Source organism: Diceros bicornis, chromosome 21 (assembly GCF_020826845.1).
Source record: "Diceros bicornis minor isolate mBicDic1 chromosome 21, mDicBic1.mat.cur, whole genome shotgun sequence".
Classification (NCBI taxonomy): Eukaryota; Metazoa; Chordata; class Mammalia; order Perissodactyla; family Rhinocerotidae; genus Diceros; species Diceros bicornis.
This window is the reverse complement of record NC_080760.1, coordinates 12775141-12788358: the sequence shown is the minus strand read 5'-3', so window position 1 is coordinate 12788358 and position 13218 is coordinate 12775141. Positions and strand designations below refer to the sequence as shown.

General features: G+C 42.9%; 1 long non-coding RNA gene across 2 annotated transcripts in view; it reads left to right on the top strand.

The window, feature by feature from the left end:
• Positions 1-13218, top strand: part of LOC131419475 (uncharacterized) — a 94795-nt gene that overhangs the window by 49055 nt on the left and 32522 nt on the right. The window lies entirely within an intron of this gene.

The window sequence follows — 13218 nt, the reverse complement described above, 5'->3', positions numbered from 1 at the left end:
CCAAAAGCTGATGAAGTGTTTACGCTTCAAATGGTTTACCCATACAAAGGGATAAATAGAGAGCTGAGAAGTCAATACAGGTGTAATTAGGCAGATCATCTGCTGTTGATAGCGACTCTCCCAGATGTCAGCAAAACAGGCTCTTAAACAGAGTGGATGCTGCTAGTAAACTTGACAGCAAGCCGTGTCTTGGAAGATCAAGAATCACTGCTAATGGGAGGGAGCAATAGCGGAATTAATTCAACACATGAATAAATGGGAATTTAGATTTAGATTTAGAATCTGATACCCATATTGGTTCAGGTGGAAATGTTTAACGCTTCAACCAATTGGAGAAACCATAGCACAAAGATCACATCTACCAGGGCTGGAAACCTCTCCCTCCCGTGTTCTTCCCACCTTCACAACAGAGGTGATGCTACATTTCTCGTTAGGGAGGTTCCCACTAAGTTTCACGTCTTCCACATACCTTCTTGGTGATTGAAGGAAAGAAAGAAACTTCAGTTCATTTTCTCTTAGAACACATCTGAAGGGGCTGCCCGAGGGCCTGGCGACGTCCTGGGCTTGTTCTTCTGCACAGTGCAGTGGGCTGGGCATCAGGTGCCTCCTCAAGATCAAGTTGCTCTTGACCTCAGTTTTGTCACAGAAAAATGAGGAAGTCTCCAAAATTCAAAATCTCTTTACTTTCTAGATTGTGCTGGGCTGCAGAAGGAATGTGCAAACCAAAAGAGAATGAGAGAGTAAGAAGAGCGCCTAGAGTGACAAAGAGGTCAACAGGCAGAGTCGATAAAAAGTCACTGCCAGGTCAGAAGGTCTTGGGTCATTTGTGGGACGTGCAAACCAGAGGCATGTAGATATTACTTGGTTTTAGTTTGTTTGGCCTGCAGATATTTTTAAAAATAATTTGAATTTCATTGCTAGTATTATAAATTGGGAGATTTCGTATGAAAATCTGGATGTCTGCTTTTGCTGGAAAAATAGGAAATTCAGGAGACAGTGGGCCTGCATTTTCATGGACAATGATTAGTTGGGACTGAGCAACAGCTGGCCCCTTAGACAGAGGCCGGACTCCCTGGTTCCACCCCGTCCTGGGTAGGGCACTTTCTATTGTCTCCTGGCTCTCAGGATTAGTGCGTTTGCATTCGCTTTATTGTTTTTCTTACACTATATTATTTTTCATGTACTTGACTCATTTACATTAATGTAGACCTCTTTGTGATCTCTGCTCTAGATAAATATCATATAAATATAATTCAGAAGTTTAGAATTGGCATATCCAACCAGGAAGAAGATTCTCTATGAGGAGGGTTACTTCTTCGTCTACCGAATCTGGGTACCAGAGAAGTGACTTTAAATGCCATTTGGGTCTATCTAATTCAGCTATCTCTCCCGAACACCTGAAAGGGTTCTTTTAATTTAGGACTTTATAAGGACATGTGTATGTACGAGTGGAGAATGCTAAACATGGTGCATAAAATGGAATGGCTAGATAGTTCACTTGAGTATTTATCTGTCTGTAATACTTAACATTGCTCTGTGCCTAGTAGTGTACCCAGCACATCAAATCCATATCTCATTAATTCCTCATAATAGTCCTGTGGTAATATTGTGATAACTGATAATATTAATATTGGGTAGGACTTGATACTAACCAACATTTTATAGATGAGGAAACTGAGGAACTGATAGCATTAGTAGTCGCCCACATCACCCAGCTGGCAAGTAGCAGAACCAGGGATTCCAAGCCAGCAGCTGGACTCAAGAGCCCACTTTCCCTTTTTTTTGTGTGTGAGGAAGATCAGCCCTGAGCTAACATCTGATGCCAGACCAGTCCTCCTATTTTTGCTGAGGAAGATTGACCCTGGGCTAACATCCATGCCCATCTTCCTCTACTTTATATGGGATGCTGCCACAGCATGGCTTGAGAAGCGGTACGTCTGTCCGCGCCCAGATCCGACCCTGCAAACCCCGGGGCCACTGAAGTGGAGCATGCGCACTTAACCGCTATGCCACTGGGCCGACACCAAGAGCCAGCTTTCTTAATCACCACCTTCCCCACCCTCCTGTCTGCCTGGGAGGAGGAATTGATAGGGGCTCCCTGGCACATCAGGCAACCTCCTCAGGTGGGGAATTTGTGAAGAGTGAGAGGAGTATCACACATAATACCTATCCGAGGATCCTACGTTAAAGGTGGAAAATATCAGCACGTTGCCTCCCCTGGTAAATTAGATTCTGCATAAGCCCTGCGGACTCTCACAGTAACAGGTAGAGACATGGGCTGAGTTTCCAGCTGCTGTCTGCATAGCCATCTACAGTGAGACACTGGGTGAGACTGAAGCAGTAGACGCCTGGGTCCTTGTGGGACTCGAACACCACATTATCTGGCAGCTGTTGGTGTTTTGTGGAATGACAGTTTGGCCTCCTCGGCTGTGAGGTTTGCTGGTAACGCTGGTGCTCACAGCAGCCCTGGCCTTGCCGATTAGTGGGCAGCTGTGCTACAGTGGAGGGTATAAGATCTCGCTAGGCTTTACTCGCTTTGTGCTACAGTGCTGATCATGCTGAAGGAAAGCTTGTTAGAAACCTCACCACCACTGCCCCACATCCTGCTGTGAACGCAGAAGGCCTCAAACACTGTGTTGCTAGACCAGGAACCGGTGTGTTAATGTGATCAAGAACATGATCTCAGGGGTTGGGTGGACCTGCATTTGAATCCCAGCTTTGACATTTAATAGCTGTGCAATTTGGGGCTTGTTAATTTACCTCTCTGAGTGTCAGTTTTACCATTTATAAAATAAGGACTAATGTAAGTACCCACTCTGTAGTATTATTTTGATGATGATTAAATGAGGTGATTTAAATAAGTTACTCAAGGGGGCAGGTCCGGTGGCACAGCGGTTAAGTGCGCCTGCTCTGCTTCCGAGGCCCGGGTTTCACAGGTTTGGATCCGGGTGTGCACTGACGCACTGCTTGTGAAGCCATGCTGTGGCAGGGTCCCATAAAAGTAGAGGAAGTTATGGGCATGGATATTAGCCTAGGGCCAATCTTCCTCAGCAAAAAAAAAAAAGAGGAGGATTGGCATGGGACGTTAGCTCAGGGCTGATCTTCCTCACACACACAAAAAGATTGCTCAATATAATATCTAGGTATATAGTGAATACTTTGTTGGTGGAAATTTTATTTTAAATATGATTAGGAGCAGATGGAAACAATTTGTGGTCTCTTATCTAGCACCTTCAGAGGAGCTGTTAAACCACACTTCTTTGATTCCAAGTCATCCCTGATCGAAACATCATCAAATTCATAACTTTTGGGGATAAAAAGAAATACTAACACACTGAACCACTTATGGAATGCATCTTGACTTCAGGCATGAAACTATAAAAAAATTTCTATCTTAGAATCACATAAATGTGACAGTAAATCTGAGATGTATCTGATCAAAAAGACTTTGCTTTATTATTCTTTCCAAAATAATATCCAAAGAAGTTGAGCTAACTGAAGACTTTGTCTTTGTCATTTCTGTCACAAAGCCCTTGATGTGCACTTGTCTGTTCTGTTTCACACACTGTGGTACGGCTGAAAGAACACGCACTCTTCCTGTTTATGGATACTTTCTCTCGATGAGCCTCAGTTTCCCCATCCATAAAATGGGATACTACCCCTCCTGATAGGGTCGTTGTGAGAATTAAATGAGGCAAGATGGACGAGTCACCCGGCCTAATTCCTTCCACAGAGAACGAGCTCCACGTATTCTTGTCTGCTGCTTCTTGTTTTCACACAACAGACTGTGTGCTACATGAATTAGAGCTAAATGAGCTGTACTGGGAGGAAGTGGCATGAGATGACATGGAACATTTCTGAATCTAAAACAATTTGGACCGTCGAGAATGCTCAGCCTGTGTATTTAGCCAGCACTCATTGTGTAATGAACACCAACGTGAGAAGCTGGCTACAAAGCCCCCAGATTAATTACACTACCGGATGGGAGGTGGCCTAGAGACTGTCTCTAGCTGGGTCAGCAGAAGGGGGCTCCTCTGATGCACCGATGAGTCTGTGGAGGCTCTGAGAGGCCAGTGCAAGCACGAGAAATGGCACCGCTCTTCTCAGAGTCAGACTTTTCATTCATTTGTTCAACTATTTTTTTATGTTGTATAATTATTTAGTGAATATGATTTTTTATTTTGTTTTATTTTATTTTTTTATTGCAGTAACATTGGTTTATAACATTATCTAAATTTCAGGTGTACATCATTATACTCCTATTTCTGCATAGATTACATCATGCTCACCACCCGAAGACTAATTCAACTGTTATTTTTTAAAGCGCCTCCTTTGGGCGAGGTATTGTGCTAGGCTGGGTACACATCGGGGGATAACAGAGACACGCGGCCCTTGCCCTGTGAGGCTTGGAGTCTAAAGGGGAAGACCGGCAATAAACAAGAAGACAAATTAACATAGAATTATAAATTGGGATAAGCGCCACAAAGGAAAAGAGCAAGACTCAGGGAATAATAGGAGAGCGTGGGATGATCAAGGAAATACTCTCAGTGGGGCCGACATCTAATCTGGAAGAAAGGCAGTGCAAAGCACAAAGAGAAAGGTGTTCCAGGCTGAGGGAACAGCATATCTGAAGTCTCTGGGATGAGAAAGCGCTTGCTGTGCTTCAGACCTGGAAAAAAGCCACTGGGTAGGAGCACAGTAACCAAAGGGACAATCTGTTCTCAAACAACTGATTTTCTTATTACTTCAGTGACATGTTGAGCTGAATCTAAAAGAATAATTATAATCTTACCAAAATACTTCAACTTCCAGGGAGAACACGCAGGAAACGGGTAATGCTAGGAAGATGCATTGTTTTCCCACAACAGACAGAGGGGGATCGGTCATCTTTTTCTTTGCGTGGCGCCGTATGTTAACATGTCCTATGCATGTCATCTCTGCGGCGATTCAAGTGAACTTTGCTCCTCCAGAAGTGCAGGTCCAGAGAGTGAAGTGGATGCTCACGGGGTTTGGTTTCTTCTGCTGGTACTCATTTTATCCCAGCTGCACATACTGGTACTGGCCACTGGAATTGAACCAGATCATTCTGGAGGCAGTGAGTTAAGAGCCCAGCAGAGTATGAGAAGTTTTTCTCTCACTAGCAGGGTATTTGAAAATAGTTTCTTTTGCTTTTCCTTGATGGATCAGTGCTCCTAGAGCGGTGCATGTTTTAACAGGTGCTACAACCTGAATGTTTGTGTCCCGCCAAATTCACATATGAAATCTTAATGCCCTATGGGATGGTATTAGGAAGTGGGGCCTTTGGGAAGTGATTAGGTCACGAGGGTGGAGCCCTGGTAAATGGGATTAGTGCCCTTATAAAAGAGGCCTCAGAGAGCTTGTGAGCTCCTTCCACCATGTGAGGACACAGTGAGAAGGTGCCAGCTGTGCACCAGAATGAGGGCCTTCACTAGAACTCAGCCATGCTGGTGCCTTGATCTTGGACTTCTCAGCCTCCAGAACTGCGAGAAACAAATTTCTGTGTTTATATGCTGCTCAGTCTGTGGTATTTTGTTATAGCAGCGCGAACAGATTAAGATCCTAAATGTTGGATGAAAAAAGGTCTACTAAAAAAAAATAAGTTTAGGAAATCTTGAGGGGTGCTGAGGGGTGGGAGGTGAACAATGGCAAAAATACTTTATTTCAGGACTTTCTGGAGCCTTTCATAGTCTTGAATTTCCTCAAATAGTGTAATAAATGTTTATATTTCTGTTGGGGTAAATATTAAGTAAAGGGAAAAGTGTAAAAATGCCGTTTAAAATTCCTTTAAAATAAGATATTGAGAAAAGATCCAATTTATTCTAACATATGCCAGAATAAGATCAATAGCATTAGACAATTAGGAGTGTGAAGCAAATATGTGCCACAATATAAGGAATTAATGGAATGGAGTTTAAACTAGGACATTAAAGGCAACCGTATTTACATAGGTTTTAAATTAATTTCCCTCAGAAGTGAACTACATAAGCCATCGTCAGCAAGACACATACCAGTGAGTGTGTGAATGCAGAGGAACCTGATGTAACTGGAATCATGGGTACATTTGCAAGAAGGGGTGGTGTGAGGGAGAGTCTATAAATAAATGCCCTTAGTGAAAATAGTATGAGTTGGACAGTAAGAGAGATGGAATTATTAAGAGAGAGGGTGGAGTTGAGCCTAGCCATATGGTCAGTGCCACAGCTGGCAAGCCTGTCAGGGGTAGGCACGCTTGGAATGCAGGCGACAGGAATTGTCCTGCAAGAGCCACAGACATTCCGCCATGAGGAAATGAGGCCAGAGGGCTGTGGGCAAGAGTCCGCTCCTGACTGACACTTGCGCTGATCGGAGCCAACACTGGATGTTGAATCATGTCTACACAGAGGTGATTAGGATGGATGGGAGCCTTCGAATGCCCTGAAAACATTCAATCCGGGACAAACCAGACTCATCTCAAGTGCCGTACACAAGACTGGCTTCTGTTTTGCGATGTATGTGACTAGATTTACTCAACTGATTAGAGGAATATAAAGAGATCTTCCAAGACAGTACTCTTCTTCTAACCACTCCCCATCCCAGATGTCTCCCTATAGCTATCATTTATCCATTAAAAAATGTTGATTATATTAAAACTTCAAGTTTTCTAGATTAGATGGAAAAAAATGTTGACTTTAGATATGTGACTCTGCCTATGCAGATCTGTACCTTGTTGCTATGAATGCGTTAGAATTTGCTAATGATATTGGTGAAAAGACATTGTGAGCCATCAGCTTCCCATCCTGTCAGTAGAGCATGAACATGGGGTGGTTACAAGAGACTTGGCAGTTGATCATCCCGCTATTCTCTCTCATGCTGTCTTTCTGCATGCAACACCGATGAAAATGCAACCAGACAGCTGGAAAACTACAAAGGACATACGCATAACTGGGTATTCCAAACTAAGTTGCTCTCTTGGAGTAATAGGTGCATATTGATTCAGACTTCTAACTTAAAAAGAAGGAAAAAGATTCTAGCTCATTCAAGTTTTTCTTTGCCCCCTACTCGCCCCCCCGCCCTACTCGCCATGACAAATCACTAACCCCCGAGATTCTCAAGCTAACCTAATGGGCTTAGCATTGTTAGAGAATTAGTCTCACTTGCACACACTCACACATAATCACACACATACATTATACTCTTCTAATGTTCTGCTGGAAGCATTACTTGAAATTTTCTCACAAAAGAATAATTATCACAGTTATGGTCATATTATAATATATACAAATGACCTTAATGTCACGTAAAAATGCATATGCCTAGGAAAACTCTGGTTTCAAATCCTAATAGCAAAATTGATATTATGAAACAAGGTATTTTATAACACAATAATGGATTAATTTCCTCACAACGTCCTATAAACAGTTGCTAAAGGTAAATCATCCTTTCACTGCTGACAGTGGTTTAAAATATCTTGCCTAAATATGTTTTGTTGTATTAGAATATGTAATATCTGGTATAGTTTCCTAGAGACAAATTGTTTTCTTTCATATATAGGTAGCAATGAAAATCTTTTTTCACAGTAAAATCCAGTTCTTCTCTTTGTACTTAGGATTTTAACATGTGTGGTTCTCAGGGGGTGGAGCATGTTATTATACTCAGTTTTCTCCTGTAATGTCTGTGATGCCTTCTTAGTAGACCCAAGGAAGGGAAGAGTTTGGTGCAGAGTCAAGTACTCAAAATGACCTTGGGTGATGCACTCAACTCTCTGGTTTGAGGACATAATTTACGACAGTAGATGATGTTCTGGTGTTTGGACTGGATGCCAGAGCACTCTTGGATGGTGAAGATGTGTCTCCTCTGTCTTACCTGTATATACATCTTCCTTCTGGTCAAGAAGCTGTCTCCTATACTTTCTTGTTTATCAAGTCCTTCTGGATCTCTGCTGCTTTGGATCTAGGAGACTTGACCCAATTTGCCTAACATTGATGCTACTATTCAATTTTATACTTGTGTCTGAATAAAAATATTAAAAACTCAGCAGCATAAAGCAGGTTCTGGCAAGCATATCACTTAATCAGTGCATAGCCACACATGAAAATCTGGGATTCCCATTTAAGCCCATACAATTCCTTGACTATAAAAGGAAAAAAAACCCAACTTTTCTGAGACTGTGACCTGATTTGCATGTCACTGAACCCGGTAATTTGTCTACATTATAGTGGGCCTAAGAATTGTAGTCTACAATTATACAGCTGATAAACTTTTTGAGAAATGCTCCAGTAATTTTTAGAAAAGCACATCTCCCTTCTTTTTTTTTTTATTGCAGTAATATTGGTTTATAACATTATATAAATTTCAGGTGTACATCATTATATTTTTATTTCTGTATAGATTACATCATGTTCACCACCCAAAGACTAATTACAATCCATCACCACACACGCGTGTCTAATCATCCCTTACCCCTCTCTCTCTCCCTGCTTCCCCTCTGGTAACCACCAAACTAATCTCTGTCTCTATGTGTTTGCTTGTTGTTGTTTTTTTCTTCTACTTATGAGTGAGATCATACGGTATTTGACTTTCCCTCTGACTTCTTTCGCTTAGCATGATACCCTCAAGGTCCATCCACGTTGCTGCAAATGGCTGGATTTCATTGTTTCTTATGGCTGAGTAGTATTCCATTGTGTATATATACCACATCTTCTTCATCCATTCGTCCCTTGAGGGGCACCTCCTCAAAAAATTAAGCATAGAACTACCATACAGTCCAGCTATTCCACTGCTGGGTATTTATCCAAAGCACACGAAAACACAAATGCGTAAAGATACACGCACCCCTGTGTTCATTGCAGCGTTAGTCACAATAGCCAGGACTTGGAAGCGACCTAGGTGCACTGCTCCCTTCTACGTTATAGAAGCTGCACTTTTCTCATATTTATTTCTGATGTAGATGTCTAAGATTATTGGTCTTGCATGCCCATCGAGCATGCTTTTTTTCTGGCTATTTTATGTGGCTTTATGAAAGTGCCTGTTAGGAACAATAATAATTAAAAATTAAAGCTAAGGTTCTCCATTTATTCTTTATTCCCAACCTACAATCCAGAAGTTTATTGCTGTTTTACTTTGAATTATTCAATTCGACTTGTGTTTGTAAAGCGCCAGCTGTGCATGCAGCCCTCAGTGGGGTGAGCAGTTCTCAAAGGCATTCAAAACTCTGTCTCTGTTTGGAAATTTACGGGAAAGTTGGGAGGCAAGACTCACTTACGTTAAACAACCAAGAGATCATCATTGTAATGTGGTGCCAACACACACGATATAGTGACCTCCGTTCTCCAAGTGGGAAACGTGGACCAGCAGTATCAGCATCACCTGGGAACTTGCTAGAAAGGCAATCTCCATTTTAACAAGATCTGCACACTAAAGTTTAAGAAATTCCCATGTGAACAGTGAGCAGCAGGGAAAGCTGGCTCTGGGAGAGGTTTTTTGTGTAGACCAGAGCTGTGGGGAAACTTGAGAGAGAACAACAGCAATTCCTGGATGGGGGTAGGAGCTGAGTAATGTGGACCACTGTGGCTTAAGTTGTCACTCGCATGAAAGCCACGCCCCGGGGTGCTTGTTTAAAATGCCAATTCCTGACCCTCCCTCCCCGCTCCTTACTGAGGGAGAGTCTGTAGGGTGGGCCCTAGGAAAATGTGTTTTGAACAAGCTCCAAGAGAAACTTTCTGAACTAAATTTGAGAAACACAGATGCAGATGAAAGGGAGTGCGTTCAAGGTAGGGGAAGTTTGCATGTTGAAGCCACGCCAGTTTTGCTGGCTGTGTTTCTTCCCTACTGCCCTTGCCCGTGTCATTTCTCACCAGTCCCCATTCTAGTTTATCCTCCTTACTGTTGCCAGAGTAAAGTATCTAAAGACAAATTGGAACACACATCTTGCCAATTGCAAAACTCTGCTGTTGCGTAAAGCTAGATTCTTAGCGTGGCTTAGAAGGCCCTTTGAACGCTGGCCCTGCCTTGTCCTTCCACCTCTTCTCCCAGCACTTCACTCCTACGTCCAGGCAAACTAAACTTCTCCCCTTCCAGAGCACAATGAGCCTTTCATGCCTTGTAATGCTCTTCTATTCTTTCTCTGTCTGGGGAACTCCTTCTTATCCCTCATCCTCAATAGTACTTCTGGCAAGGATAAAAATAAGTTGTCTTTTTGCAGAGCTATTTGCTCTTCATATTCTAAGGTTGGCAAGTGAATTCAGCTTTGGAAAAGATGGTGCTTCTGTTGCAGAGGGGAACATAACTTAATGGGCTTTTGGTTATGCAAAAGCCAGGCATATTCTGGAGGGGAGAGTGGGAGCACTCAGGAGCTAACCTGCTTTTTTTTTTGGTGAGAAAAATTGGTCCCTGAGCTAATACCTGTTGCCAATCTTCCTCTTTTTGCTTGAGGAAGACCAACCCTAAGGTGACATCCGTGCCAATCTTCCTCTATTTCGTATGTGGGATGCTGCCACAGCATGGCTTGATGAGTGGTGTAGGTCCGTGCCCAGGATCCAAACCTGGGAACCCCAGGCCAGGCCGCTGACGTGGAGCATGCCAAACTTAACCACCGTGCCACCGGGCTGGCCCTTAAGCTGCTTTTTATAATAAAGTATGAGTGTCTTCTTGGAGACAAGGTTGTTATGATGTTACCTTTTTGTTTGTGTGTTTACTTGTTTCCTCTATGTGGCAAGGGAAGCCCGTCACATGGGCCTGGGTGAGACGGGAGAGGGGGAATTTTCTGATCTCCCAGTATTACTGTGGCAAGTCAGACATAAAAACAGAGAGCCAGCTGGGGAGTCCCTGTGAGGGGCATAGATAGGGTCTTCAGTGACAATCTGAGAGCCAGTTTTAACTTAGTCTTTTCCAAACTGCAATTCCTGTATGTTATTCTCAAGTCTTCATTTAAGTTTGTTTGCTGTTATTGCCCCCTCTTGGTCTTAAGTTAGCACCAATGGTGGAATAAAAGGACCAGCTGTATCCCTATTTTGGAGCTGCAGCAACGTGGAGAGAGGGGGAGGAGTTGGCAGACTTAATCGAGGAAAAAGTCTGAGCATTGGTCTGGAGACAGAAAACTCATGGAGTAAGCGAGCAGGTAGACACTTGTCATGAGTCTTCAGAATCATTCATTCATTGATTCAATAAGAATCTCTCGAGTACCTACTGTGTGTCTAGAACTGGTCACTTCTCTTCTTCACTTCACTGAGGTCCATGGAGAAAATGACACAATTCTTCCAGCAGTTGTCAGACTTGGTATTTGATGCTCAGCAAATCTTTTACTCATCTCTGAGTGGCTCAAATTTTCAATCCCCTATAGCAGTTCAAAAATTGCATGATTCTCATTAAGTTATCTATTCCCTTGATCCTTGCCTTGTAGTTCACTGAAAAGGAGAAGAATTTCCTCTGATTCCTGCCCTTCTGCTGCAGGGTTTTTCTATTTCTTTTCCCATCTTTATTTCTCCCTTCTCAAGGAAAAGGTGGCTTAGGTCTTTTGAGTTAGTATAGCTAAATCAATAAGAAAGGACAACAGCTCAACAATGAGTGGGTAAAAGCACGAGAGAGCATTTCTCATATGAAGAAACCCATATGGCCCATACATACGTGAGATGACCACAGCTGACATGTCCACTTTGCCCGGAGTCCCATCCCCTCTGTCTCTTTGGGGACTTTGCTCCCATCCCCTGTCATCTCTGCATTTTTAATCTCTCCTGCTCCACTGGTTCCTTCTGCTCAAGTCTTTACCTTCCCCAAAGCAGCAGGTTTCTATTCAGTTTCCCCGAATGCTGTTAATTTTTCTCTTTCCTTTTGCTACCACAATTTTTGAAAGCCCAAACACATTGCCTATTTCCTCATGGCCTCTACAATCCCCACCCCCCTGCAACCCAGCTTCCATCTCCATCACTCCCTGGAAACTTCTCTGGCCAAGGCCATCAATGACCCTCTCACTTCTAAATCCAAGACTCTTTAAATCCGCACACTATTTAATCCTTAAATCTTGATCTCAGCAATATTTCAAACTGGTCACTTGCTCACTCCCTTCTCGAATTTTTCTCTCCTTCGTTTTCTTCCTACCTCTTTGTTATTTTTCTCAGTCTCTTTCAGTACCTCTCCAGCCCACCTCCACATGCTGCTGTGCCTCGAGATTCATCTTTGCCTCTCTGCTTTCATCTCTCTCTCTCATTTAAATACTTTCTCCAAACAAGTCTGTCCCCTCCTCTAGGTTTTGGCTACCATCCATATGCATTTGATTCTCAAAACTCCAGCTTTTCACATCTAGGTCGTATTTATAGCTGCAATGGAAATAGTTGTAAATAGCAACAATAAAAGTAACCGCAACTTAAGGTTGTTGTTGGGACAAACTGAGATAGCGACTGTAGAAAGCTCAGCACAATGATCGGCACATTGTGAGTGTTCCATAACTGTTAGGTGTTTCATCTTTCACAGAAGTAAAAGGATGACAAAAATCTTCATCACCCATAATGGCGGCCAAAGAAAGGCACAATACACAAGGCCGGTATCAGGTAGATGAAAACTCCAAGTCAGCTGTCAGCTTAAAAGCAAACTGCAAAGGTCCACTGAAAGAGTCTCGGTGATGTGATAATTAATGCTCTTTACTGAATATATCCAGACCTCTGCCTCTGGGCACATGATAGAATGGTATTTCTTGGCCTCCTGGGGTTGGTAGGGCTCTGTGACCAGCTGTGGCCAATGAGATGTGAGCAGAGGTGATGTTGTTACTGAACCAAATGGGCTCTCCTCCTAGTGATTTAAATAAGACTCTACACCAGTGGAAGTTGTCTCACAAAGTAAAGTGTATTTGCAGCAAATAGGAGGCCAGAGGAATCATTTCCAAAGTCATGGCGTCCCCAACAAAGGGAAGGTTAGGGAATGAATATTCAAAAGGAAGAGGCGGGTACGCTGCAGATTATGGTAATGAGGCTTAATCTCCTCTCACAGAGATCTTCGCATTAAAAATAAGGTAAGGTCATGGGCGCAGCCCTTGTAGGGAGGCTTAGCTTCAGGGTGGCTACTGGTTGTCTTCTTAACATAACAACAGTTAAATGCTTCCAAACCCACCCTTGAGTTCCTCGGCCCACTACTCGGTGACAATGTGTGTCATTTCTGGACCAAGCTTTTAATTGCTGGTGCAAGACTCTTTAGAGCACTCTTTTCTCTCTGCCAAAATGTTCCAGATAATGG